The sequence below is a fragment of the Schistocerca nitens genome, unplaced genomic scaffold (assembly GCF_023898315.1).
Source record: "Schistocerca nitens isolate TAMUIC-IGC-003100 unplaced genomic scaffold, iqSchNite1.1 HiC_scaffold_16, whole genome shotgun sequence".
In the NCBI taxonomy this organism is placed as follows: Eukaryota; Metazoa; Arthropoda; class Insecta; order Orthoptera; family Acrididae; genus Schistocerca; species Schistocerca nitens.
This window is the reverse complement of record NW_026045570.1, coordinates 15598-35127: the sequence shown is the minus strand read 5'-3', so window position 1 is coordinate 35127 and position 19530 is coordinate 15598. Positions and strand designations below refer to the sequence as shown.

The window sequence follows — 19530 nt, the reverse complement described above, 5'->3', positions numbered from 1 at the left end:
CCTCCCGCCATGCGGTCGAACTGTACGAAATCCACTTGCTTGGGGGAAGAATCTTGTACACTGAATTTTATAGAATATGGTGATAGGCAAAAGTTTTCGTGTACTGCTGCACGGAGAAACAAAAATTGGAGGAGCTGGGATTTGAACCCAGGACTTTCTGCATGCGAAGCAGACACTCTACCACTGAGTTACACCCCCGCCAGAGCAACTACATCTGGGACGAGTCTCTCGTGGATCCTACTGTCATTATTTCTTAGGTTTGAACGGTACAGTAAGTGTTCGAGGAACCTATTCATGACAAGACCTCAGCAGCGTCGACTCCGTGGCGCAACGGTAGCGCGTCTGACTCCAGATCAGAAGGTTGCGTGTTCAAATCACGTCGGGGTCACAGTGAAATTTTCGTTTACGAAAGCCATAGGCGAGTATGTCAGTTTAATCAGATACCAAACGATTACAGAGAACGGACGAACAGAACTTGCTTGAAAAAAGCTACTAGTGCAATTTTCGCGTTCTGACATTAAAGTGTAGGCGCCGACTCACACTTTCTCCAGGCGCGAACTGTCTAGTATTTTTGATATTTATATCGTTTAACGCTAATATATAACTGAGAGATAATGATTACGCAATATTTTGCTCGATTAGACGTCTTTAGCCAGGCAGAGTATAATATTTTTCCTTAAGTTATGGGAATAGAAAGATCGTGAAAGGGGGTATAGCTCAGTCGTAGAGCATTCGACTGCAGATCGAGAGGTCCCCGGTTCAATCCCGGGTGCCCCCTTCATTTTTCAGTATCTCGAAAAAACAAATGACGGTTGTCGCGGTGAGTTGCAAATAACATGTTTCAGATGCACTCCGCACGCCATACCGAAGGCTTTGGAGCAACATTTCAATGGGGGGATCGCAGCCCAGGCTCTTGCAGGTCATCGTCCTCCCGCCATGCGGTCGAACTGTACGAAATCCACTTGCTTGGGGGAAGAATCTTGTACACTGAATTTTATAGAATATGGTGATAGGCAAAAGTTTTCGTGTACTGCTGCACGGAGAAACAAAAATTGGAGGAGCTGGGATTTGAACCCAGGACTTTCTGCATGCGAAGCAGACACTCTACCACTGAGTTACACCCCCGCCAGAGCAACTACATCTGGGACGAGTCTCTCGTGGATCCTACTGTCATTATTTCTTAGGTTTGAACGGTACAGTAAGTGTTCGAGGAACCTATTCATGACAAGACCTCAGCAGCGTCGACTCCGTGGCGCAACGGTAGCGCGTCTGACTCCAGATCAGAAGGTTGCGTGTTCAAATCACGTCGGGGTCACAGTGAAATTTTCGTTTACGAAAGCCATAGGCGAGTATGTCAGTTTAATCAGATACCAAACGATTACAGAGAACGGACGAACAGAACTTGCTTGAAAAAAGCTACTAGTGCAATTTTCGCGTTCTGACATTAAAGTGTAGGCGCCGACTCACACTTTCTCCAGGCGCGAACTGTCTAGTATTTTTGATATTTATATCGTTTAACGCTAATATATAACTGAGAGATAATGATTACGCAATATTTTGCTCGATTAGACGTCTTTAGCCAGGCAGAGTATAATATTTTTCCTTAAGTTATGGGAATAGAAAGATCGTGAAAGGGGGTATAGCTCAGTCGTAGAGCATTCGACTGCAGATCGAGAGGTCCCCGGTTCAATCCCGGGTGCCCCCTTCATTTTTCAGTATCTCGAAAAAACAAATGACGGTTGTCGCGGTGAGTTGCAAATAACATGTTTCAGATGCACTCCGCACGCCATACCGAAGGCTTTGGAGCAACATTTCAATGGGGGGATCGCAGCCCAGGCTCTTGCAGGTCATCGTCCTCCCGCCATGCGGTCGAACTGTACGAAATCCACTTGCTTGGGGGAAGAATCTTGTACACTGAATTTTATAGAATATGGTGATAGGCAAAAGTTTTCGTGTACTGCTGCACGGAGAAACAAAAATTGGAGGAGCTGGGATTTGAACCCAGGACTTTCTGCATGCGAAGCAGACACTCTACCACTGAGTTACACCCCCGCCAGAGCAACTACATCTGGGACGAGTCTCTCGTGGATCCTACTGTCATTATTTCTTAGGTTTGAACGGTACAGTAAGTGTTCGAGGAACCTATTCATGACAAGACCTCAGCAGCGTCGACTCCGTGGCGCAACGGTAGCGCGTCTGACTCCAGATCAGAAGGTTGCGTGTTCAAATCACGTCGGGGTCACAGTGAAATTTTCGTTTACGAAAGCCATAGGCGAGTATGTCAGTTTAATCAGATACCAAACGATTACAGAGAACGGACGAACAGAACTTGCTTGAAAAAAGCTACTAGTGCAATTTTCGCGTTCTGACATTAAAGTGTAGGCGCCGACTCACACTTTCTCCAGGCGCGAACTGTCTAGTATTTTTGATATTTATATCGTTTAACGCTAATATATAACTGAGAGATAATGATTACGCAATATTTTGCTCGATTAGACGTCTTTAGCCAGGCAGAGTATAATATTTTTCCTTAAGTTATGGGAATAGAAAGATCGTGAAAGGGGGTATAGCTCAGTCGTAGAGCATTCGACTGCAGATCGAGAGGTCCCCGGTTCAATCCCGGGTGCCCCCTTCATTTTTCAGTATCTCGAAAAAACAAATGACGGTTGTCGCGGTGAGTTGCAAATAACATGTTTCAGATGCACTCCGCACGCCATACCGAAGGCTTTGGAGCAACATTTCAATGGGGGGATCGCAGCCCAGGCTCTTGCAGGTCATCGTCCTCCCGCCATGCGGTCGAACTGTACGAAATCCACTTGCTTGGGGGAAGAATCTTGTACACTGAATTTTATAGAATATGGTGATAGGCAAAAGTTTTCGTGTACTGCTGCACGGAGAAACAAAAATTGGAGGAGCTGGGATTTGAACCCAGGACTTTCTGCATGCGAAGCAGACACTCTACCACTGAGTTACACCCCCGCCAGAGCAACTACATCTGGGACGAGTCTCTCGTGGATCCTACTGTCATTATTTCTTAGGTTTGAACGGTACAGTAAGTGTTCGAGGAACCTATTCATGACAAGACCTCAGCAGCGTCGACTCCGTGGCGCAACGGTAGCGCGTCTGACTCCAGATCAGAAGGTTGCGTGTTCAAATCACGTCGGGGTCACAGTGAAATTTTCGTTTACGAAAGCCATAGGCGAGTATGTCAGTTTAATCAGATACCAAACGATTACAGAGAACGGACGAACAGAACTTGCTTGAAAAAAGCTACTAGTGCAATTTTCGCGTTCTGACATTAAAGTGTAGGCGCCGACTCACACTTTCTCCAGGCGCGAACTGTCTAGTATTTTTGATATTTATATCGTTTAACGCTAATATATAACTGAGAGATAATGATTACGCAATATTTTGCTCGATTAGACGTCTTTAGCCAGGCAGAGTATAATATTTTTCCTTAAGTTATGGGAATAGAAAGATCGTGAAAGGGGGTATAGCTCAGTCGTAGAGCATTCGACTGCAGATCGAGAGGTCCCCGGTTCAATCCCGGGTGCCCCCTTCATTTTTCAGTATCTCGAAAAAACAAATGACGGTTGTCGCGGTGAGTTGCAAATAACATGTTTCAGATGCACTCCGCACGCCATACCGAAGGCTTTGGAGCAACATTTCAATGGGGGGATCGCAGCCCAGGCTCTTGCAGGTCATCGTCCTCCCGCCATGCGGTCGAACTGTACGAAATCCACTTGCTTGGGGGAAGAATCTTGTACACTGAATTTTATAGAATATGGTGATAGGCAAAAGTTTTCGTGTACTGCTGCACGGAGAAACAAAAATTGGAGGAGCTGGGATTTGAACCCAGGACTTTCTGCATGCGAAGCAGACACTCTACCACTGAGTTACACCCCCGCCAGAGCAACTACATCTGGGACGAGTCTCTCGTGGATCCTACTGTCATTATTTCTTAGGTTTGAACGGTACAGTAAGTGTTCGAGGAACCTATTCATGACAAGACCTCAGCAGCGTCGACTCCGTGGCGCAACGGTAGCGCGTCTGACTCCAGATCAGAAGGTTGCGTGTTCAAATCACGTCGGGGTCACAGTGAAATTTTCGTTTACGAAAGCCATAGGCGAGTATGTCAGTTTAATCAGATACCAAACGATTACAGAGAACGGACGAACAGAACTTGCTTGAAAAAAGCTACTAGTGCAATTTTCGCGTTCTGACATTAAAGTGTAGGCGCCGACTCACACTTTCTCCAGGCGCGAACTGTCTAGTATTTTTGATATTTATATCGTTTAACGCTAATATATAACTGAGAGATAATGATTACGCAATATTTTGCTCGATTAGACGTCTTTAGCCAGGCAGAGTATAATATTTTTCCTTAAGTTATGGGAATAGAAAGATCGTGAAAGGGGGTATAGCTCAGTCGTAGAGCATTCGACTGCAGATCGAGAGGTCCCCGGTTCAATCCCGGGTGCCCCCTTCATTTTTCAGTATCTCGAAAAAACAAATGACGGTTGTCGCGGTGAGTTGCAAATAACATGTTTCAGATGCACTCCGCACGCCATACCGAAGGCTTTGGAGCAACATTTCAATGGGGGGATCGCAGCCCAGGCTCTTGCAGGTCATCGTCCTCCCGCCATGCGGTCGAACTGTACGAAATCCACTTGCTTGGGGGAAGAATCTTGTACACTGAATTTTATAGAATATGGTGATAGGCAAAAGTTTTCGTGTACTGCTGCACGGAGAAACAAAAATTGGAGGAGCTGGGATTTGAACCCAGGACTTTCTGCATGCGAAGCAGACACTCTACCACTGAGTTACACCCCCGCCAGAGCAACTACATCTGGGACGAGTCTCTCGTGGATCCTACTGTCATTATTTCTTAGGTTTGAACGGTACAGTAAGTGTTCGAGGAACCTATTCATGACAAGACCTCAGCAGCGTCGACTCCGTGGCGCAACGGTAGCGCGTCTGACTCCAGATCAGAAGGTTGCGTGTTCAAATCACGTCGGGGTCACAGTGAAATTTTCGTTTACGAAAGCCATAGGCGAGTATGTCAGTTTAATCAGATACCAAACGATTACAGAGAACGGACGAACAGAACTTGCTTGAAAAAAGCTACTAGTGCAATTTTCGCGTTCTGACATTAAAGTGTAGGCGCCGACTCACACTTTCTCCAGGCGCGAACTGTCTAGTATTTTTGATATTTATATCGTTTAACGCTAATATATAACTGAGAGATAATGATTACGCAATATTTTGCTCGATTAGACGTCTTTAGCCAGGCAGAGTATAATATTTTTCCTTAAGTTATGGGAATAGAAAGATCGTGAAAGGGGGTATAGCTCAGTCGTAGAGCATTCGACTGCAGATCGAGAGGTCCCCGGTTCAATCCCGGGTGCCCCCTTCATTTTTCAGTATCTCGAAAAAACAAATGACGGTTGTCGCGGTGAGTTGCAAATAACATGTTTCAGATGCACTCCGCACGCCATACCGAAGGCTTTGGAGCAACATTTCAATGGGGGGATCGCAGCCCAGGCTCTTGCAGGTCATCGTCCTCCCGCCATGCGGTCGAACTGTACGAAATCCACTTGCTTGGGGGAAGAATCTTGTACACTGAATTTTATAGAATATGGTGATAGGCAAAAGTTTTCGTGTACTGCTGCACGGAGAAACAAAAATTGGAGGAGCTGGGATTTGAACCCAGGACTTTCTGCATGCGAAGCAGACACTCTACCACTGAGTTACACCCCCGCCAGAGCAACTACATCTGGGACGAGTCTCTCGTGGATCCTACTGTCATTATTTCTTAGGTTTGAACGGTACAGTAAGTGTTCGAGGAACCTATTCATGACAAGACCTCAGCAGCGTCGACTCCGTGGCGCAACGGTAGCGCGTCTGACTCCAGATCAGAAGGTTGCGTGTTCAAATCACGTCGGGGTCACAGTGAAATTTTCGTTTACGAAAGCCATAGGCGAGTATGTCAGTTTAATCAGATACCAAACGATTACAGAGAACGGACGAACAGAACTTGCTTGAAAAAAGCTACTAGTGCAATTTTCGCGTTCTGACATTAAAGTGTAGGCGCCGACTCACACTTTCTCCAGGCGCGAACTGTCTAGTATTTTTGATATTTATATCGTTTAACGCTAATATATAACTGAGAGATAATGATTACGCAATATTTTGCTCGATTAGACGTCTTTAGCCAGGCAGAGTATAATATTTTTCCTTAAGTTATGGGAATAGAAAGATCGTGAAAGGGGGTATAGCTCAGTCGTAGAGCATTCGACTGCAGATCGAGAGGTCCCCGGTTCAATCCCGGGTGCCCCCTTCATTTTTCAGTATCTCGAAAAAACAAATGACGGTTGTCGCGGTGAGTTGCAAATAACATGTTTCAGATGCACTCCGCACGCCATACCGAAGGCTTTGGAGCAACATTTCAATGGGGGGATCGCAGCCCAGGCTCTTGCAGGTCATCGTCCTCCCGCCATGCGGTCGAACTGTACGAAATCCACTTGCTTGGGGGAAGAATCTTGTACACTGAATTTTATAGAATATGGTGATAGGCAAAAGTTTTCGTGTACTGCTGCACGGAGAAACAAAAATTGGAGGAGCTGGGATTTGAACCCAGGACTTTCTGCATGCGAAGCAGACACTCTACCACTGAGTTACACCCCCGCCAGAGCAACTACATCTGGGACGAGTCTCTCGTGGATCCTACTGTCATTATTTCTTAGGTTTGAACGGTACAGTAAGTGTTCGAGGAACCTATTCATGACAAGACCTCAGCAGCGTCGACTCCGTGGCGCAACGGTAGCGCGTCTGACTCCAGATCAGAAGGTTGCGTGTTCAAATCACGTCGGGGTCACAGTGAAATTTTCGTTTACGAAAGCCATAGGCGAGTATGTCAGTTTAATCAGATACCAAACGATTACAGAGAACGGACGAACAGAACTTGCTTGAAAAAAGCTACTAGTGCAATTTTCGCGTTCTGACATTAAAGTGTAGGCGCCGACTCACACTTTCTCCAGGCGCGAACTGTCTAGTATTTTTGATATTTATATCGTTTAACGCTAATATATAACTGAGAGATAATGATTACGCAATATTTTGCTCGATTAGACGTCTTTAGCCAGGCAGAGTATAATATTTTTCCTTAAGTTATGGGAATAGAAAGATCGTGAAAGGGGGTATAGCTCAGTCGTAGAGCATTCGACTGCAGATCGAGAGGTCCCCGGTTCAATCCCGGGTGCCCCCTTCATTTTTCAGTATCTCGAAAAAACAAATGACGGTTGTCGCGGTGAGTTGCAAATAACATGTTTCAGATGCACTCCGCACGCCATACCGAAGGCTTTGGAGCAACATTTCAATGGGGGGATCGCAGCCCAGGCTCTTGCAGGTCATCGTCCTCCCGCCATGCGGTCGAACTGTACGAAATCCACTTGCTTGGGGGAAGAATCTTGTACACTGAATTTTATAGAATATGGTGATAGGCAAAAGTTTTCGTGTACTGCTGCACGGAGAAACAAAAATTGGAGGAGCTGGGATTTGAACCCAGGACTTTCTGCATGCGAAGCAGACACTCTACCACTGAGTTACACCCCCGCCAGAGCAACTACATCTGGGACGAGTCTCTCGTGGATCCTACTGTCATTATTTCTTAGGTTTGAACGGTACAGTAAGTGTTCGAGGAACCTATTCATGACAAGACCTCAGCAGCGTCGACTCCGTGGCGCAACGGTAGCGCGTCTGACTCCAGATCAGAAGGTTGCGTGTTCAAATCACGTCGGGGTCACAGTGAAATTTTCGTTTACGAAAGCCATAGGCGAGTATGTCAGTTTAATCAGATACCAAACGATTACAGAGAACGGACGAACAGAACTTGCTTGAAAAAAGCTACTAGTGCAATTTTCGCGTTCTGACATTAAAGTGTAGGCGCCGACTCACACTTTCTCCAGGCGCGAACTGTCTAGTATTTTTGATATTTATATCGTTTAACGCTAATATATAACTGAGAGATAATGATTACGCAATATTTTGCTCGATTAGACGTCTTTAGCCAGGCAGAGTATAATATTTTTCCTTAAGTTATGGGAATAGAAAGATCGTGAAAGGGGGTATAGCTCAGTCGTAGAGCATTCGACTGCAGATCGAGAGGTCCCCGGTTCAATCCCGGGTGCCCCCTTCATTTTTCAGTATCTCGAAAAAACAAATGACGGTTGTCGCGGTGAGTTGCAAATAACATGTTTCAGATGCACTCCGCACGCCATACCGAAGGCTTTGGAGCAACATTTCAATGGGGGGATCGCAGCCCAGGCTCTTGCAGGTCATCGTCCTCCCGCCATGCGGTCGAACTGTACGAAATCCACTTGCTTGGGGGAAGAATCTTGTACACTGAATTTTATAGAATATGGTGATAGGCAAAAGTTTTCGTGTACTGCTGCACGGAGAAACAAAAATTGGAGGAGCTGGGATTTGAACCCAGGACTTTCTGCATGCGAAGCAGACACTCTACCACTGAGTTACACCCCCGCCAGAGCAACTACATCTGGGACGAGTCTCTCGTGGATCCTACTGTCATTATTTCTTAGGTTTGAACGGTACAGTAAGTGTTCGAGGAACCTATTCATGACAAGACCTCAGCAGCGTCGACTCCGTGGCGCAACGGTAGCGCGTCTGACTCCAGATCAGAAGGTTGCGTGTTCAAATCACGTCGGGGTCACAGTGAAATTTTCGTTTACGAAAGCCATAGGCGAGTATGTCAGTTTAATCAGATACCAAACGATTACAGAGAACGGACGAACAGAACTTGCTTGAAAAAAGCTACTAGTGCAATTTTCGCGTTCTGACATTAAAGTGTAGGCGCCGACTCACACTTTCTCCAGGCGCGAACTGTCTAGTATTTTTGATATTTATATCGTTTAACGCTAATATATAACTGAGAGATAATGATTACGCAATATTTTGCTCGATTAGACGTCTTTAGCCAGGCAGAGTATAATATTTTTCCTTAAGTTATGGGAATAGAAAGATCGTGAAAGGGGGTATAGCTCAGTCGTAGAGCATTCGACTGCAGATCGAGAGGTCCCCGGTTCAATCCCGGGTGCCCACTTCATTTTTCAGTATCTCGAAAAAACAAATGACGGTTGTCGCGGTGAGTTGCAAATAACATGTTTCAGATGCACTCCGCACGCCATACCGAAGGCTTTGGAGCAACATTTCAATGGGGGGATCGCAGCCCAGGCTCTTGCAGGTCATCGTCCTCCCGCCATGCGGTCGAACTGTACGAAATCCACTTGCTTGGGGGAAGAATCTTGTACACTGAATTTTATAGAATATGGTGATAGGCAAAAGTTTTCGTGTACTGCTGCACGGAGAAACAAAAATTGGAGGAGCTGGGATTTGAACCCAGGACTTTCTGCATGCGAAGCAGACACTCTACCACTGAGTTACACCCCCGCCAGAGCAACTACATCTGGGACGAGTCTCTCGTGGATCCTACTGTCATTATTTCTTAGGTTTGAACGGTACAGTAAGTGTTCGAGGAACCTATTCATGACAAGACCTCAGCAGCGTCGACTCCGTGGCGCAACGGTAGCGCGTCTGACTCCAGATCAGAAGGTTGCGTGTTCAAATCACGTCGGGGTCACAGTGAAATTTTCGTTTACGAAAGCCATAGGCGAGTATGTCAGTTTAATCAGATACCAAACGATTACAGAGAACGGACGAACAGAACTTGCTTGAAAAAAGCTACTAGTGCAATTTTCGCGTTCTGACATTAAAGTGTAGGCGCCGACTCACACTTTCTCCAGGCGCGAACTGTCTAGTATTTTTGATATTTATATCGTTTAACGCTAATATATAACTGAGAGATAATGATTACGCAATATTTTGCTCGATTAGACGTCTTTAGCCAGGCAGAGTATAATATTTTTCCTTAAGTTATGGGAATAGAAAGATCGTGAAAGGGGGTATAGCTCAGTCGTAGAGCATTCGACTGCAGATCGAGAGGTCCCCGGTTCAATCCCGGGTGCCCCCTTCATTTTTCAGTATCTCGAAAAAACAAATGACGGTTGTCGCGGTGAGTTGCAAATAACATGTTTCAGATGCACTCCGCACGCCATACCGAAGGCTTTGGAGCAACATTTCAATGGGGGGATCGCAGCCCAGGCTCTTGCAGGTCATCGTCCTCCCGCCATGCGGTCGAACTGTACGAAATCCACTTGCTTGGGGGAAGAATCTTGTACACTGAATTTTATAGAATATGGTGATAGGCAAAAGTTTTCGTGTACTGCTGCACGGAGAAACAAAAATTGGAGGAGCTGGGATTTGAACCCAGGACTTTCTGCATGCGAAGCAGACACTCTACCACTGAGTTACACCCCCGCCAGAGCAACTACATCTGGGACGAGTCTCTCGTGGATCCTACTGTCATTATTTCTTAGGTTTGAACGGTACAGTAAGTGTTCGAGGAACCTATTCATGACAAGACCTCAGCAGCGTCGACTCCGTGGCGCAACGGTAGCGCGTCTGACTCCAGATCAGAAGGTTGCGTGTTCAAATCACGTCGGGGTCACAGTGAAATTTTCGTTTACGAAAGCCATAGGCGAGTATGTCAGTTTAATCAGATACCAAACGATTACAGAGAACGGACGAACAGAACTTGCTTGAAAAAAGCTACTAGTGCAATTTTCGCGTTCTGACATTAAAGTGTAGGCGCCGACTCACACTTTCTCCAGGCGCGAACTGTCTAGTATTTTTGATATTTATATCGTTTAACGCTAATATATAACTGAGAGATAATGATTACGCAATATTTTGCTCGATTAGACGTCTTTAGCCAGGCAGAGTATAATATTTTTCCTTAAGTTATGGGAATAGAAAGATCGTGAAAGGGGGTATAGCTCAGTCGTAGAGCATTCGACTGCAGATCGAGAGGTCCCCGGTTCAATCCCGGGTGCCCCCTTCATTTTTCAGTATCTCGAAAAAACAAATGACGGTTGTCGCGGTGAGTTGCAAATAACATGTTTCAGATGCACTCCGCACGCCATACCGAAGGCTTTGGAGCAACATTTCAATGGGGGGATCGCAGCCCAGGCTCTTGCAGGTCATCGTCCTCCCGCCATGCGGTCGAACTGTACGAAATCCACTTGCTTGGGGGAAGAATCTTGTACACTGAATTTTATAGAATATGGTGATAGGCAAAAGTTTTCGTGTACTGCTGCACGGAGAAACAAAAATTGGAGGAGCTGGGATTTGAACCCAGGACTTTCTGCATGCGAAGCAGACACTCTACCACTGAGTTACACCCCCGCCAGAGCAACTACATCTGGGACGAGTCTCTCGTGGATCCTACTGTCATTATTTCTTAGGTTTGAACGGTACAGTAAGTGTTCGAGGAACCTATTCATGACAAGACCTCAGCAGCGTCGACTCCGTGGCGCAACGGTAGCGCGTCTGACTCCAGATCAGAAGGTTGCGTGTTCAAATCACGTCGGGGTCACAGTGAAATTTTCGTTTACGAAAGCCATAGGCGAGTATGTCAGTTTAATCAGATACCAAACGATTACAGAGAACGGACGAACAGAACTTGCTTGAAAAAAGCTACTAGTGCAATTTTCGCGTTCTGACATTAAAGTGTAGGCGCCGACTCACACTTTCTCCAGGCGCGAACTGTCTAGTATTTTTGATATTTATATCGTTTAACGCTAATATATAACTGAGAGATAATGATTACGCAATATTTTGCTCGATTAGACGTCTTTAGCCAGGCAGAGTATAATATTTTTCCTTAAGTTATGGGAATAGAAAGATCGTGAAAGGGGGTATAGCTCAGTCGTAGAGCATTCGACTGCAGATCGAGAGGTCCCCGGTTCAATCCCGGGTGCCCCCTTCATTTTTCAGTATCTCGAAAAAACAAATGACGGTTGTCGCGGTGAGTTGCAAATAACATGTTTCAGATGCACTCCGCACGCCATACCGAAGGCTTTGGAGCAACATTTCAATGGGGGGATCGCAGCCCAGGCTCTTGCAGGTCATCGTCCTCCCGCCATGCGGTCGAACTGTACGAAATCCACTTGCTTGGGGGAAGAATCTTGTACACTGAATTTTATAGAATATGGTGATAGGCAAAAGTTTTCGTGTACTGCTGCACGGAGAAACAAAAATTGGAGGAGCTGGGATTTGAACCCAGGACTTTCTGCATGCGAAGCAGACACTCTACCACTGAGTTACACCCCCGCCAGAGCAACTACATCTGGGACGAGTCTCTCGTGGATCCTACTGTCATTATTTCTTAGGTTTGAACGGTACAGTAAGTGTTCGAGGAACCTATTCATGACAAGACCTCAGCAGCGTCGACTCCGTGGCGCAACGGTAGCGCGTCTGACTCCAGATCAGAAGGTTGCGTGTTCAAATCACGTCGGGGTCACAGTGAAATTTTCGTTTACGAAAGCCATAGGCGAGTATGTCAGTTTAATCAGATACCAAACGATTACAGAGAACGGACGAACAGAACTTGCTTGAAAAAAGCTACTAGTGCAATTTTCGCGTTCTGACATTAAAGTGTAGGCGCCGACTCACACTTTCTCCAGGCGCGAACTGTCTAGTATTTTTGATATTTATATCGTTTAACGCTAATATATAACTGAGAGATAATGATTACGCAATATTTTGCTCGATTAGACGTCTTTAGCCAGGCAGAGTATAATATTTTTCCTTAAGTTATGGGAATAGAAAGATCGTGAAAGGGGGTATAGCTCAGTCGTAGAGCATTCGACTGCAGATCGAGAGGTCCCCGGTTCAATCCCGGGTGCCCCCTTCATTTTTCAGTATCTCGAAAAAACAAATGACGGTTGTCGCGGTGAGTTGCAAATAACATGTTTCAGATGCACTCCGCACGCCATACCGAAGGCTTTGGAGCAACATTTCAATGGGGGGATCGCAGCCCAGGCTCTTGCAGGTCATCGTCCTCCCGCCATGCGGTCGAACTGTACGAAATCCACTTGCTTGGGGGAAGAATCTTGTACACTGAATTTTATAGAATATGGTGATAGGCAAAAGTTTTCGTGTACTGCTGCACGGAGAAACAAAAATTGGAGGAGCTGGGATTTGAACCCAGGACTTTCTGCATGCGAAGCAGACACTCTACCACTGAGTTACACCCCCGCCAGAGCAACTACATCTGGGACGAGTCTCTCGTGGATCCTACTGTCATTATTTCTTAGGTTTGAACGGTACAGTAAGTGTTCGAGGAACCTATTCATGACAAGACCTCAGCAGCGTCGACTCCGTGGCGCAACGGTAGCGCGTCTGACTCCAGATCAGAAGGTTGCGTGTTCAAATCACGTCGGGGTCACAGTGAAATTTTCGTTTACGAAAGCCATAGGCGAGTATGTCAGTTTAATCAGATACCAAACGATTACAGAGAACGGACGAACAGAACTTGCTTGAAAAAAGCTACTAGTGCAATTTTCGCGTTCTGACATTAAAGTGTAGGCGCCGACTCACACTTTCTCCAGGCGCGAACTGTCTAGTATTTTTGATATTTATATCGTTTAACGCTAATATATAACTGAGAGATAATGATTACGCAATATTTTGCTCGATTAGACGTCTTTAGCCAGGCAGAGTATAATATTTTTCCTTAAGTTATGGGAATAGAAAGATCGTGAAAGGGGGTATAGCTCAGTCGTAGAGCATTCGACTGCAGATCGAGAGGTCCCCGGTTCAATCCCGGGTGCCCCCTTCATTTTTCAGTATCTCGAAAAAACAAATGACGGTTGTCGCGGTGAGTTGCAAATAACATGTTTCAGATGCACTCCGCACGCCATACCGAAGGCTTTGGAGCAACATTTCAATGGGGGGATCGCAGCCCAGGCTCTTGCAGGTCATCGTCCTCCCGCCATGCGGTCGAACTGTACGAAATCCACTTGCTTGGGGGAAGAATCTTGTACACTGAATTTTATAGAATATGGTGATAGGCAAAAGTTTTCGTGTACTGCTGCACGGAGAAACAAAAATTGGAGGAGCTGGGATTTGAACCCAGGACTTTCTGCATGCGAAGCAGACACTCTACCACTGAGTTACACCCCCGCCAGAGCAACTACATCTGGGACGAGTCTCTCGTGGATCCTACTGTCATTATTTCTTAGGTTTGAACGGTACAGTAAGTGTTCGAGGAACCTATTCATGACAAGACCTCAGCAGCGTCGACTCCGTGGCGCAACGGTAGCGCGTCTGACTCCAGATCAGAAGGTTGCGTGTTCAAATCACGTCGGGGTCACAGTGAAATTTTCGTTTACGAAAGCCATAGGCGAGTATGTCAGTTTAATCAGATACCAAACGATTACAGAGAACGGACGAACAGAACTTGCTTGAAAAAAGCTACTAGTGCAATTTTCGCGTTCTGACATTAAAGTGTAGGCGCCGACTCACACTTTCTCCAGGCGCGAACTGTCTAGTATTTTTGATATTTATATCGTTTAACGCTAATATATAACTGAGAGATAATGATTACGCAATATTTTGCTCGATTAGACGTCTTTAGCCAGGCAGAGTATAATATTTTTCCTTAAGTTATGGGAATAGAAAGATCGTGAAAGGGGGTATAGCTCAGTCGTAGAGCATTCGACTGCAGATCGAGAGGTCCCCGGTTCAATCCCGGGTGCCCCCTTCATTTTTCAGTATCTCGAAAAAACAAATGACGGTTGTCGCGGTGAGTTGCAAATAACATGTTTCAGATGCACTCCGCACGCCATACCGAAGGCTTTGGAGCAACATTTCAATGGGGGGATCGCAGCCCAGGCTCTTGCAGGTCATCGTCCTCCCGCCATGCGGTCGAACTGTACGAAATCCACTTGCTTGGGGGAAGAATCTTGTACACTGAATTTTATAGAATATGGTGATAGGCAAAAGTTTTCGTGTACTGCTGCACGGAGAAACAAAAATTGGAGGAGCTGGGATTTGAACCCAGGACTTTCTGCATGCGAAGCAGACACTCTACCACTGAGTTACACCCCCGCCAGAGCAACTACATCTGGGACGAGTCTCTCGTGGATCCTACTGTCATTATTTCTTAGGTTTGAACGGTACAGTAAGTGTTCGAGGAACCTATTCATGACAAGACCTCAGCAGCGTCGACTCCGTGGCGCAACGGTAGCGCGTCTGACTCCAGATCAGAAGGTTGCGTGTTCAAATCACGTCGGGGTCACAGTGAAATTTTCGTTTACGAAAGCCATAGGCGAGTATGTCAGTTTAATCAGATACCAAACGATTACAGAGAACGGACGAACAGAACTTGCTTGAAAAAAGCTACTAGTGCAATTTTCGCGTTCTGACATTAAAGTGTAGGCGCCGACTCACACTTTCTCCAGGCGCGAACTGTCTAGTATTTTTGATATTTATATCGTTTAACGCTAATATATAACTGAGAGATAATGATTACGCAATATTTTGCTCGATTAGACGTCTTTAGCCAGGCAGAGTATAATATTTTTCCTTAAGTTATGGGAATAGAAAGATCGTGAAAGGGGGTATAGCTCAGTCGTAGAGCATTCGACTGCAGATCGAGAGGTCCCCGGTTCAATCCCGGGTGCCCCCTTCATTTTTCAGTATCTCGAAAAAACAAATGACGGTTGTCGCGGTGAGTTGCAAATAACATGTTTCAGATGCACTCCGCACGCCATACCGAAGGCTTTGGAGCAACATTTCAATGGGGGGATCGCAGCCCAGGCTCTTGCAGGTCATCGTCCTCCCGCCATGCGGTCGAACTGTACGAAATCCACTTGCTTGGGGGAAGAATCTTGTACACTGAATTTTATAGAATATGGTGATAGGCAAAAGTTTTCGTGTACTGCTGCACGGAGAAACAAAAATTGGAGGAGCTGGGATTTGAACCCAGGACTTTCTGCATGCGAAGCAGACACTCTACCACTGAGTTACACCCCCGCCAGAGCAACTACATCTGGGACGAGTCTCTCGTGGATCCTACTGTCATTATTTCTTAGGTTTGAACGGTACAGTAAGTGTTCGAGGAACCTATTCATGACAAGACCTCAGCAGCGTCGACTCCGTGGCGCAACGGTAGCGCGTCTGACTCCAGATCAGAAGGTTGCGTGTTCAAATCACGTCGGGGTCACAGTGAAATTTTCGTTTACGAAAGCCATAGGCGAGTATGTCAGTTTAATCAGATACCAAACGATTACAGAGAACGGACGAACAGAACTTGCTTGAAAAAAGCTACTAGTGCAATTTTCGCGTTCTGACATTAAAGTGTAGGCGCCGACTCACACTTTCTCCAGGCGCGAACTGTCTAGTATTTTTGATATTTATATCGTTTAACGCTAATATATAACTGAGAGATAATGATTACGCAATATTTTGCTCGATTAGACGTCTTTAGCCAGGCAGAGTATAATATTTTTCCTTAAGTTATGGGAATAGAAAGATCGTGAAAGGGGGTATAGCTCAGTCGTAGAGCATTCGACTGCAGATCGAGAGGTCCCCGGTTCAATCCCGGGTGCCCCCTTCATTTTTCAGTATCTCGAAAAAACAAATGACGGTTGTCGCGGTGAGTTGCAAATAACATGTTTCAGATGCACTCCGCACGCCATACCGAAGGCTTTGGAGCAACATTTCAATGGGGGGATCGCAGCCCAGGCTCTTGCAGGTCATCGTCCTCCCGCCATGCGGTCGAACTGTACGAAATCCACTTGCTTGGGGGAAGAATCTTGTACACTGAATTTTATAGAATATGGTGATAGGCAAAAGTTTTCGTGTACTGCTGCACGGAGAAACAAAAATTGGAGGAGCTGGGATTTGAACCCAGGACTTTCTGCATGCGAAGCAGACACTCTACCACTGAGTTACACCCCCGCCAGAGCAACTACATCTGGGACGAGTCTCTCGTGGATCCTACTGTCATTATTTCTTAGGTTTGAACGGTACAGTAAGTGTTCGAGGAACCTATTCATGACAAGACCTCAGCAGCGTCGACTCCGTGGCGCAACGGTAGCGCGTCTGACTCCAGATCAGAAGGTTGCGTGTTCAAATCACGTCGGGGTCACAGTGAAATTTTCGTTTACGAAAGCCATAGGCGAGTATGTCAGTTTAATCAGATACCAAACGATTACAGAGAACGGACGAACAGAACTTGCTTGAAAAAAGCTACTAGTGCAATTTTCGCGTTCTGACATTAAAGTGTAGGCGCCGACTCACACTTTCTCCAGGCGCGAACTGTCTAGTATTTTTGATATTTATATCGTTTAACGCTAATATATAACTGAGAGATAATGATTACGCAATATTTTGCTCGATTAGACGTCTTTAGCCAGGCAGAGTATAATATTTTTCCTTAAGTTATGGGAATAGAAAGATCGTGAAAGGGGGTATAGCTCAGTCGTAGAGCATTCGACTGCAGATCGAGAGGTCCCCGGTTCAATCCCGGGTGCCCCCTTCATTTTTCAGTATCTCGAAAAAACAAATGACGGTTGTCGCGGTGAGTTGCAAATAACATGTTTCAGATGCACTCCGCACGCCATACCGAAGGCTTTGGAGCAACATTTCAATGGGGGGATCGCAGCCCAGGCTCTTGCAGGTCATCGTCCTCCCGCCATGCGGTCGAACTGTACGAAATCCACTTGCTTGGGGGAAGAATCTTGTACACTGAATTTTATAGAATATGGTGATAGGCAAAAGTTTTCGTGTACTGCTGCACGGAGAAACAAAAATTGGAGGAGCTGGGATTTGAACCCAGGACTTTCTGCATGCGAAGCAGACACTCTACCACTGAGTTACACCCCCGCCAGAGCAACTACATCTGGGACGAGTCTCTCGTGGATCCTACTGTCATTATTTCTTAGGTTTGAACGGTACAGTAAGTGTTCGAGGAACCTATTCATGACAAGACCTCAGCAGCGTCGACTCCGTGGCGCAACGGTAGCGCGTCTGACTCCAGATCAGAAGGTTGCGTGTTCAAATCACGTCGGGGTCACAGTGAAATTTTCGTTTACGAAAGCCATAGGCGAGTATGTCAGTTTAATCAGATACCAAACGATTACAGAGAACGGACGAACAGAACTTGCTTGAAAAAAGCTACTAGTGCAATTTTCGCGTTCTGACATTAAAGTGTAGGCGCCGACTCACACTTTCTCCAGGCGCGAACTGTCTAGTATTTTTGATATTTATATCGTTTAACGCTAATATATAACTGAGAGATAATGATTACGCAATATTTTGCTCGATTAGACGTCTTTAGCCAGGCAGAGTATAATATTTTTCCTTAAGTTATGGGAATAGAAAGATCGTGAAAGGGGGTATAGCTCAGTCGTAGAGCATTCGACTGCAGATCGAGAGGTCCCCGGTTCAATCCCGGGTGCCCCCTTCATTTTTCAGTATCTCGAAAAAACAAATGACGGTTGTCGCGGTGAGTTGCAAATAACATGTTTCAGATGCACTCCGCACGCCATACCGAAGGCTTTGGAGCAACATTTCAATGGGGGGATCGCAGCCCAGGCTCTTGCAGGTCATCGTCCTCCCGCCATGCGGTCGAACTGTACGAAATCCACTTGCTTGGGGGAAGAATCTTGTACACTGAATTTTATAGAATATGGTGATAGGCAAAAGTTTTCGTGTACTGCTGCACGGAGAAACAAAAATTGGAGGAGCTGGGATTTGAACCCAGGACTTTCTGCATGCGAAGCAGACACTCTACCACTGAGTTACACCCCCGCCAGAGCAACTACATCTGGGACGAGTCTCTCGTGGATCCTACTGTCATTATTTCTTAGGTTTGAACGGTACAGTAAGTGTTCGAGGAACCTATTCATGACAAGACCTCAGCAGCGTCGACTCCGTGGCGCAACGGTAGCGCGTCTGACTCCAGATCAGAAGGTTGCGTGTTCAAATCACGTCGGGGTCACAGTGAAATTTTCGTTTACGAAAGCCATAGGCGAGTATGTCAGTTTAATCAGATACCAAACGATTACAGAGAACGGACGAACAGAACTTGCTTGAAAAAAGCTACTAGTGCAATTTTCGCGTTCTGACATTAAAGTGTAGGCGCCGACTCACACTTTCTCCAGGCGCGAACTGTCTAGTATTTTTGATATTTATATCGTTTAACGCTAATATATAACTGAGAGATAATGATTACGCAATATTTTGCTCGATTAGACGTCTTTAGCCAGGCAGAGTATAATATTTTTCCTTAAGTTATGGGAATAGAAAGATCGTGAAAGGGGGTATAGCTCAGTCGTAGAGCATTCGACTGCAGATCGAGAGGTCCCCGGTTCAATCCCGGGTGCCCCCTTCATTTTTCAGTATCTCGAAAAAACAAATGACGGTTGTCGCGGTGAGTTGCAAATAACATGTTTCAGATGCACTCCGCACGCCATACCGAAGGCTTTGGAGCAACATTTCAATGGGGGGATCGCAGCCCAGGCTCTTGCAGGTCATCGTCCTCCCGCCATGCGGTCGAACTGTACGAAATCCACTTGCTTGGGGGAAGAATCTTGTACACTG

At 46.0% G+C, this 19530-nt stretch overlaps 63 non-coding genes across 63 annotated transcripts; 42 read left to right on the top strand and 21 right to left on the bottom strand.

The window, feature by feature from the left end:
- Window positions 1-126: 126 nt before the first annotated feature.
- Window positions 127-198, bottom strand: Trnaa-cgc (transfer RNA alanine (anticodon CGC)). Its single transcript has one exon. It is a non-coding gene; the product is annotated as a tRNA-Ala (tRNA).
- A 118-nt stretch (window positions 199-316) lies between these two features.
- On the top strand, window positions 317-388 carry Trnaw-cca (transfer RNA tryptophan (anticodon CCA)). Its single transcript has one exon. It is a non-coding gene; the product is annotated as a tRNA-Trp (tRNA).
- A 318-nt stretch (window positions 389-706) lies between these two features.
- On the top strand, window positions 707-778 carry Trnac-gca (transfer RNA cysteine (anticodon GCA)). The gene has a single exon. It is a non-coding gene; the product is annotated as a tRNA-Cys (tRNA).
- A 275-nt stretch (window positions 779-1053) lies between these two features.
- Trnaa-cgc (transfer RNA alanine (anticodon CGC)) lies at window positions 1054-1125 on the bottom strand. Its single transcript has one exon. It is a non-coding gene; the product is annotated as a tRNA-Ala (tRNA).
- Window positions 1126-1243: 118 nt separating this feature from the next.
- On the top strand, window positions 1244-1315 carry Trnaw-cca (transfer RNA tryptophan (anticodon CCA)). The gene has a single exon. It is a non-coding gene; the product is annotated as a tRNA-Trp (tRNA).
- A 318-nt stretch (window positions 1316-1633) lies between these two features.
- Trnac-gca (transfer RNA cysteine (anticodon GCA)) lies at window positions 1634-1705 on the top strand. The gene has a single exon. It is a non-coding gene; the product is annotated as a tRNA-Cys (tRNA).
- Window positions 1706-1980: 275 nt separating this feature from the next.
- On the bottom strand, window positions 1981-2052 carry Trnaa-cgc (transfer RNA alanine (anticodon CGC)). The gene has a single exon. It is a non-coding gene; the product is annotated as a tRNA-Ala (tRNA).
- A 118-nt stretch (window positions 2053-2170) lies between these two features.
- On the top strand, window positions 2171-2242 carry Trnaw-cca (transfer RNA tryptophan (anticodon CCA)). Its single transcript has one exon. It is a non-coding gene; the product is annotated as a tRNA-Trp (tRNA).
- Window positions 2243-2560: 318 nt separating this feature from the next.
- Window positions 2561-2632, top strand: Trnac-gca (transfer RNA cysteine (anticodon GCA)). The gene has a single exon. It is a non-coding gene; the product is annotated as a tRNA-Cys (tRNA).
- A 275-nt stretch (window positions 2633-2907) lies between these two features.
- Trnaa-cgc (transfer RNA alanine (anticodon CGC)) lies at window positions 2908-2979 on the bottom strand. Its single transcript has one exon. It is a non-coding gene; the product is annotated as a tRNA-Ala (tRNA).
- Window positions 2980-3097: 118 nt separating this feature from the next.
- Window positions 3098-3169, top strand: Trnaw-cca (transfer RNA tryptophan (anticodon CCA)). The gene has a single exon. It is a non-coding gene; the product is annotated as a tRNA-Trp (tRNA).
- Window positions 3170-3487: 318 nt separating this feature from the next.
- On the top strand, window positions 3488-3559 carry Trnac-gca (transfer RNA cysteine (anticodon GCA)). The gene has a single exon. It is a non-coding gene; the product is annotated as a tRNA-Cys (tRNA).
- Window positions 3560-3834: 275 nt separating this feature from the next.
- Window positions 3835-3906, bottom strand: Trnaa-cgc (transfer RNA alanine (anticodon CGC)). Its single transcript has one exon. It is a non-coding gene; the product is annotated as a tRNA-Ala (tRNA).
- A 118-nt stretch (window positions 3907-4024) lies between these two features.
- Trnaw-cca (transfer RNA tryptophan (anticodon CCA)) lies at window positions 4025-4096 on the top strand. Its single transcript has one exon. It is a non-coding gene; the product is annotated as a tRNA-Trp (tRNA).
- Window positions 4097-4414: 318 nt separating this feature from the next.
- On the top strand, window positions 4415-4486 carry Trnac-gca (transfer RNA cysteine (anticodon GCA)). The gene has a single exon. It is a non-coding gene; the product is annotated as a tRNA-Cys (tRNA).
- A 275-nt stretch (window positions 4487-4761) lies between these two features.
- Trnaa-cgc (transfer RNA alanine (anticodon CGC)) lies at window positions 4762-4833 on the bottom strand. The gene has a single exon. It is a non-coding gene; the product is annotated as a tRNA-Ala (tRNA).
- Window positions 4834-4951: 118 nt separating this feature from the next.
- Trnaw-cca (transfer RNA tryptophan (anticodon CCA)) lies at window positions 4952-5023 on the top strand. Its single transcript has one exon. It is a non-coding gene; the product is annotated as a tRNA-Trp (tRNA).
- Window positions 5024-5341: 318 nt separating this feature from the next.
- On the top strand, window positions 5342-5413 carry Trnac-gca (transfer RNA cysteine (anticodon GCA)). The gene has a single exon. It is a non-coding gene; the product is annotated as a tRNA-Cys (tRNA).
- A 275-nt stretch (window positions 5414-5688) lies between these two features.
- Window positions 5689-5760, bottom strand: Trnaa-cgc (transfer RNA alanine (anticodon CGC)). The gene has a single exon. It is a non-coding gene; the product is annotated as a tRNA-Ala (tRNA).
- A 118-nt stretch (window positions 5761-5878) lies between these two features.
- Window positions 5879-5950, top strand: Trnaw-cca (transfer RNA tryptophan (anticodon CCA)). Its single transcript has one exon. It is a non-coding gene; the product is annotated as a tRNA-Trp (tRNA).
- A 318-nt stretch (window positions 5951-6268) lies between these two features.
- On the top strand, window positions 6269-6340 carry Trnac-gca (transfer RNA cysteine (anticodon GCA)). The gene has a single exon. It is a non-coding gene; the product is annotated as a tRNA-Cys (tRNA).
- Window positions 6341-6615: 275 nt separating this feature from the next.
- On the bottom strand, window positions 6616-6687 carry Trnaa-cgc (transfer RNA alanine (anticodon CGC)). The gene has a single exon. It is a non-coding gene; the product is annotated as a tRNA-Ala (tRNA).
- Window positions 6688-6805: 118 nt separating this feature from the next.
- Trnaw-cca (transfer RNA tryptophan (anticodon CCA)) lies at window positions 6806-6877 on the top strand. The gene has a single exon. It is a non-coding gene; the product is annotated as a tRNA-Trp (tRNA).
- A 318-nt stretch (window positions 6878-7195) lies between these two features.
- Window positions 7196-7267, top strand: Trnac-gca (transfer RNA cysteine (anticodon GCA)). The gene has a single exon. It is a non-coding gene; the product is annotated as a tRNA-Cys (tRNA).
- Window positions 7268-7542: 275 nt separating this feature from the next.
- Trnaa-cgc (transfer RNA alanine (anticodon CGC)) lies at window positions 7543-7614 on the bottom strand. Its single transcript has one exon. It is a non-coding gene; the product is annotated as a tRNA-Ala (tRNA).
- Window positions 7615-7732: 118 nt separating this feature from the next.
- On the top strand, window positions 7733-7804 carry Trnaw-cca (transfer RNA tryptophan (anticodon CCA)). Its single transcript has one exon. It is a non-coding gene; the product is annotated as a tRNA-Trp (tRNA).
- Window positions 7805-8122: 318 nt separating this feature from the next.
- Trnac-gca (transfer RNA cysteine (anticodon GCA)) lies at window positions 8123-8194 on the top strand. The gene has a single exon. It is a non-coding gene; the product is annotated as a tRNA-Cys (tRNA).
- Window positions 8195-8469: 275 nt separating this feature from the next.
- On the bottom strand, window positions 8470-8541 carry Trnaa-cgc (transfer RNA alanine (anticodon CGC)). Its single transcript has one exon. It is a non-coding gene; the product is annotated as a tRNA-Ala (tRNA).
- Window positions 8542-8659: 118 nt separating this feature from the next.
- Window positions 8660-8731, top strand: Trnaw-cca (transfer RNA tryptophan (anticodon CCA)). The gene has a single exon. It is a non-coding gene; the product is annotated as a tRNA-Trp (tRNA).
- Window positions 8732-9049: 318 nt separating this feature from the next.
- Window positions 9050-9121, top strand: Trnac-gca (transfer RNA cysteine (anticodon GCA)). Its single transcript has one exon. It is a non-coding gene; the product is annotated as a tRNA-Cys (tRNA).
- A 275-nt stretch (window positions 9122-9396) lies between these two features.
- Window positions 9397-9468, bottom strand: Trnaa-cgc (transfer RNA alanine (anticodon CGC)). The gene has a single exon. It is a non-coding gene; the product is annotated as a tRNA-Ala (tRNA).
- Window positions 9469-9586: 118 nt separating this feature from the next.
- Window positions 9587-9658, top strand: Trnaw-cca (transfer RNA tryptophan (anticodon CCA)). The gene has a single exon. It is a non-coding gene; the product is annotated as a tRNA-Trp (tRNA).
- A 318-nt stretch (window positions 9659-9976) lies between these two features.
- On the top strand, window positions 9977-10048 carry Trnac-gca (transfer RNA cysteine (anticodon GCA)). The gene has a single exon. It is a non-coding gene; the product is annotated as a tRNA-Cys (tRNA).
- A 275-nt stretch (window positions 10049-10323) lies between these two features.
- Window positions 10324-10395, bottom strand: Trnaa-cgc (transfer RNA alanine (anticodon CGC)). Its single transcript has one exon. It is a non-coding gene; the product is annotated as a tRNA-Ala (tRNA).
- Window positions 10396-10513: 118 nt separating this feature from the next.
- On the top strand, window positions 10514-10585 carry Trnaw-cca (transfer RNA tryptophan (anticodon CCA)). Its single transcript has one exon. It is a non-coding gene; the product is annotated as a tRNA-Trp (tRNA).
- Window positions 10586-10903: 318 nt separating this feature from the next.
- Trnac-gca (transfer RNA cysteine (anticodon GCA)) lies at window positions 10904-10975 on the top strand. The gene has a single exon. It is a non-coding gene; the product is annotated as a tRNA-Cys (tRNA).
- A 275-nt stretch (window positions 10976-11250) lies between these two features.
- Trnaa-cgc (transfer RNA alanine (anticodon CGC)) lies at window positions 11251-11322 on the bottom strand. Its single transcript has one exon. It is a non-coding gene; the product is annotated as a tRNA-Ala (tRNA).
- A 118-nt stretch (window positions 11323-11440) lies between these two features.
- Trnaw-cca (transfer RNA tryptophan (anticodon CCA)) lies at window positions 11441-11512 on the top strand. Its single transcript has one exon. It is a non-coding gene; the product is annotated as a tRNA-Trp (tRNA).
- Window positions 11513-11830: 318 nt separating this feature from the next.
- On the top strand, window positions 11831-11902 carry Trnac-gca (transfer RNA cysteine (anticodon GCA)). The gene has a single exon. It is a non-coding gene; the product is annotated as a tRNA-Cys (tRNA).
- Window positions 11903-12177: 275 nt separating this feature from the next.
- On the bottom strand, window positions 12178-12249 carry Trnaa-cgc (transfer RNA alanine (anticodon CGC)). Its single transcript has one exon. It is a non-coding gene; the product is annotated as a tRNA-Ala (tRNA).
- Window positions 12250-12367: 118 nt separating this feature from the next.
- Window positions 12368-12439, top strand: Trnaw-cca (transfer RNA tryptophan (anticodon CCA)). The gene has a single exon. It is a non-coding gene; the product is annotated as a tRNA-Trp (tRNA).
- A 318-nt stretch (window positions 12440-12757) lies between these two features.
- Trnac-gca (transfer RNA cysteine (anticodon GCA)) lies at window positions 12758-12829 on the top strand. The gene has a single exon. It is a non-coding gene; the product is annotated as a tRNA-Cys (tRNA).
- Window positions 12830-13104: 275 nt separating this feature from the next.
- Trnaa-cgc (transfer RNA alanine (anticodon CGC)) lies at window positions 13105-13176 on the bottom strand. Its single transcript has one exon. It is a non-coding gene; the product is annotated as a tRNA-Ala (tRNA).
- Window positions 13177-13294: 118 nt separating this feature from the next.
- Trnaw-cca (transfer RNA tryptophan (anticodon CCA)) lies at window positions 13295-13366 on the top strand. The gene has a single exon. It is a non-coding gene; the product is annotated as a tRNA-Trp (tRNA).
- A 318-nt stretch (window positions 13367-13684) lies between these two features.
- On the top strand, window positions 13685-13756 carry Trnac-gca (transfer RNA cysteine (anticodon GCA)). Its single transcript has one exon. It is a non-coding gene; the product is annotated as a tRNA-Cys (tRNA).
- Window positions 13757-14031: 275 nt separating this feature from the next.
- Trnaa-cgc (transfer RNA alanine (anticodon CGC)) lies at window positions 14032-14103 on the bottom strand. The gene has a single exon. It is a non-coding gene; the product is annotated as a tRNA-Ala (tRNA).
- Window positions 14104-14221: 118 nt separating this feature from the next.
- Window positions 14222-14293, top strand: Trnaw-cca (transfer RNA tryptophan (anticodon CCA)). The gene has a single exon. It is a non-coding gene; the product is annotated as a tRNA-Trp (tRNA).
- A 318-nt stretch (window positions 14294-14611) lies between these two features.
- Window positions 14612-14683, top strand: Trnac-gca (transfer RNA cysteine (anticodon GCA)). The gene has a single exon. It is a non-coding gene; the product is annotated as a tRNA-Cys (tRNA).
- Window positions 14684-14958: 275 nt separating this feature from the next.
- Window positions 14959-15030, bottom strand: Trnaa-cgc (transfer RNA alanine (anticodon CGC)). The gene has a single exon. It is a non-coding gene; the product is annotated as a tRNA-Ala (tRNA).
- A 118-nt stretch (window positions 15031-15148) lies between these two features.
- Trnaw-cca (transfer RNA tryptophan (anticodon CCA)) lies at window positions 15149-15220 on the top strand. Its single transcript has one exon. It is a non-coding gene; the product is annotated as a tRNA-Trp (tRNA).
- Window positions 15221-15538: 318 nt separating this feature from the next.
- Trnac-gca (transfer RNA cysteine (anticodon GCA)) lies at window positions 15539-15610 on the top strand. Its single transcript has one exon. It is a non-coding gene; the product is annotated as a tRNA-Cys (tRNA).
- A 275-nt stretch (window positions 15611-15885) lies between these two features.
- On the bottom strand, window positions 15886-15957 carry Trnaa-cgc (transfer RNA alanine (anticodon CGC)). The gene has a single exon. It is a non-coding gene; the product is annotated as a tRNA-Ala (tRNA).
- A 118-nt stretch (window positions 15958-16075) lies between these two features.
- On the top strand, window positions 16076-16147 carry Trnaw-cca (transfer RNA tryptophan (anticodon CCA)). The gene has a single exon. It is a non-coding gene; the product is annotated as a tRNA-Trp (tRNA).
- Window positions 16148-16465: 318 nt separating this feature from the next.
- Window positions 16466-16537, top strand: Trnac-gca (transfer RNA cysteine (anticodon GCA)). The gene has a single exon. It is a non-coding gene; the product is annotated as a tRNA-Cys (tRNA).
- A 275-nt stretch (window positions 16538-16812) lies between these two features.
- On the bottom strand, window positions 16813-16884 carry Trnaa-cgc (transfer RNA alanine (anticodon CGC)). The gene has a single exon. It is a non-coding gene; the product is annotated as a tRNA-Ala (tRNA).
- Window positions 16885-17002: 118 nt separating this feature from the next.
- On the top strand, window positions 17003-17074 carry Trnaw-cca (transfer RNA tryptophan (anticodon CCA)). The gene has a single exon. It is a non-coding gene; the product is annotated as a tRNA-Trp (tRNA).
- A 318-nt stretch (window positions 17075-17392) lies between these two features.
- Window positions 17393-17464, top strand: Trnac-gca (transfer RNA cysteine (anticodon GCA)). Its single transcript has one exon. It is a non-coding gene; the product is annotated as a tRNA-Cys (tRNA).
- Window positions 17465-17739: 275 nt separating this feature from the next.
- Trnaa-cgc (transfer RNA alanine (anticodon CGC)) lies at window positions 17740-17811 on the bottom strand. Its single transcript has one exon. It is a non-coding gene; the product is annotated as a tRNA-Ala (tRNA).
- Window positions 17812-17929: 118 nt separating this feature from the next.
- On the top strand, window positions 17930-18001 carry Trnaw-cca (transfer RNA tryptophan (anticodon CCA)). The gene has a single exon. It is a non-coding gene; the product is annotated as a tRNA-Trp (tRNA).
- Window positions 18002-18319: 318 nt separating this feature from the next.
- Trnac-gca (transfer RNA cysteine (anticodon GCA)) lies at window positions 18320-18391 on the top strand. The gene has a single exon. It is a non-coding gene; the product is annotated as a tRNA-Cys (tRNA).
- Window positions 18392-18666: 275 nt separating this feature from the next.
- On the bottom strand, window positions 18667-18738 carry Trnaa-cgc (transfer RNA alanine (anticodon CGC)). Its single transcript has one exon. It is a non-coding gene; the product is annotated as a tRNA-Ala (tRNA).
- A 118-nt stretch (window positions 18739-18856) lies between these two features.
- Trnaw-cca (transfer RNA tryptophan (anticodon CCA)) lies at window positions 18857-18928 on the top strand. Its single transcript has one exon. It is a non-coding gene; the product is annotated as a tRNA-Trp (tRNA).
- Window positions 18929-19246: 318 nt separating this feature from the next.
- Window positions 19247-19318, top strand: Trnac-gca (transfer RNA cysteine (anticodon GCA)). Its single transcript has one exon. It is a non-coding gene; the product is annotated as a tRNA-Cys (tRNA).
- The last annotated feature ends 212 nt before the right edge of the window (window positions 19319-19530 follow it).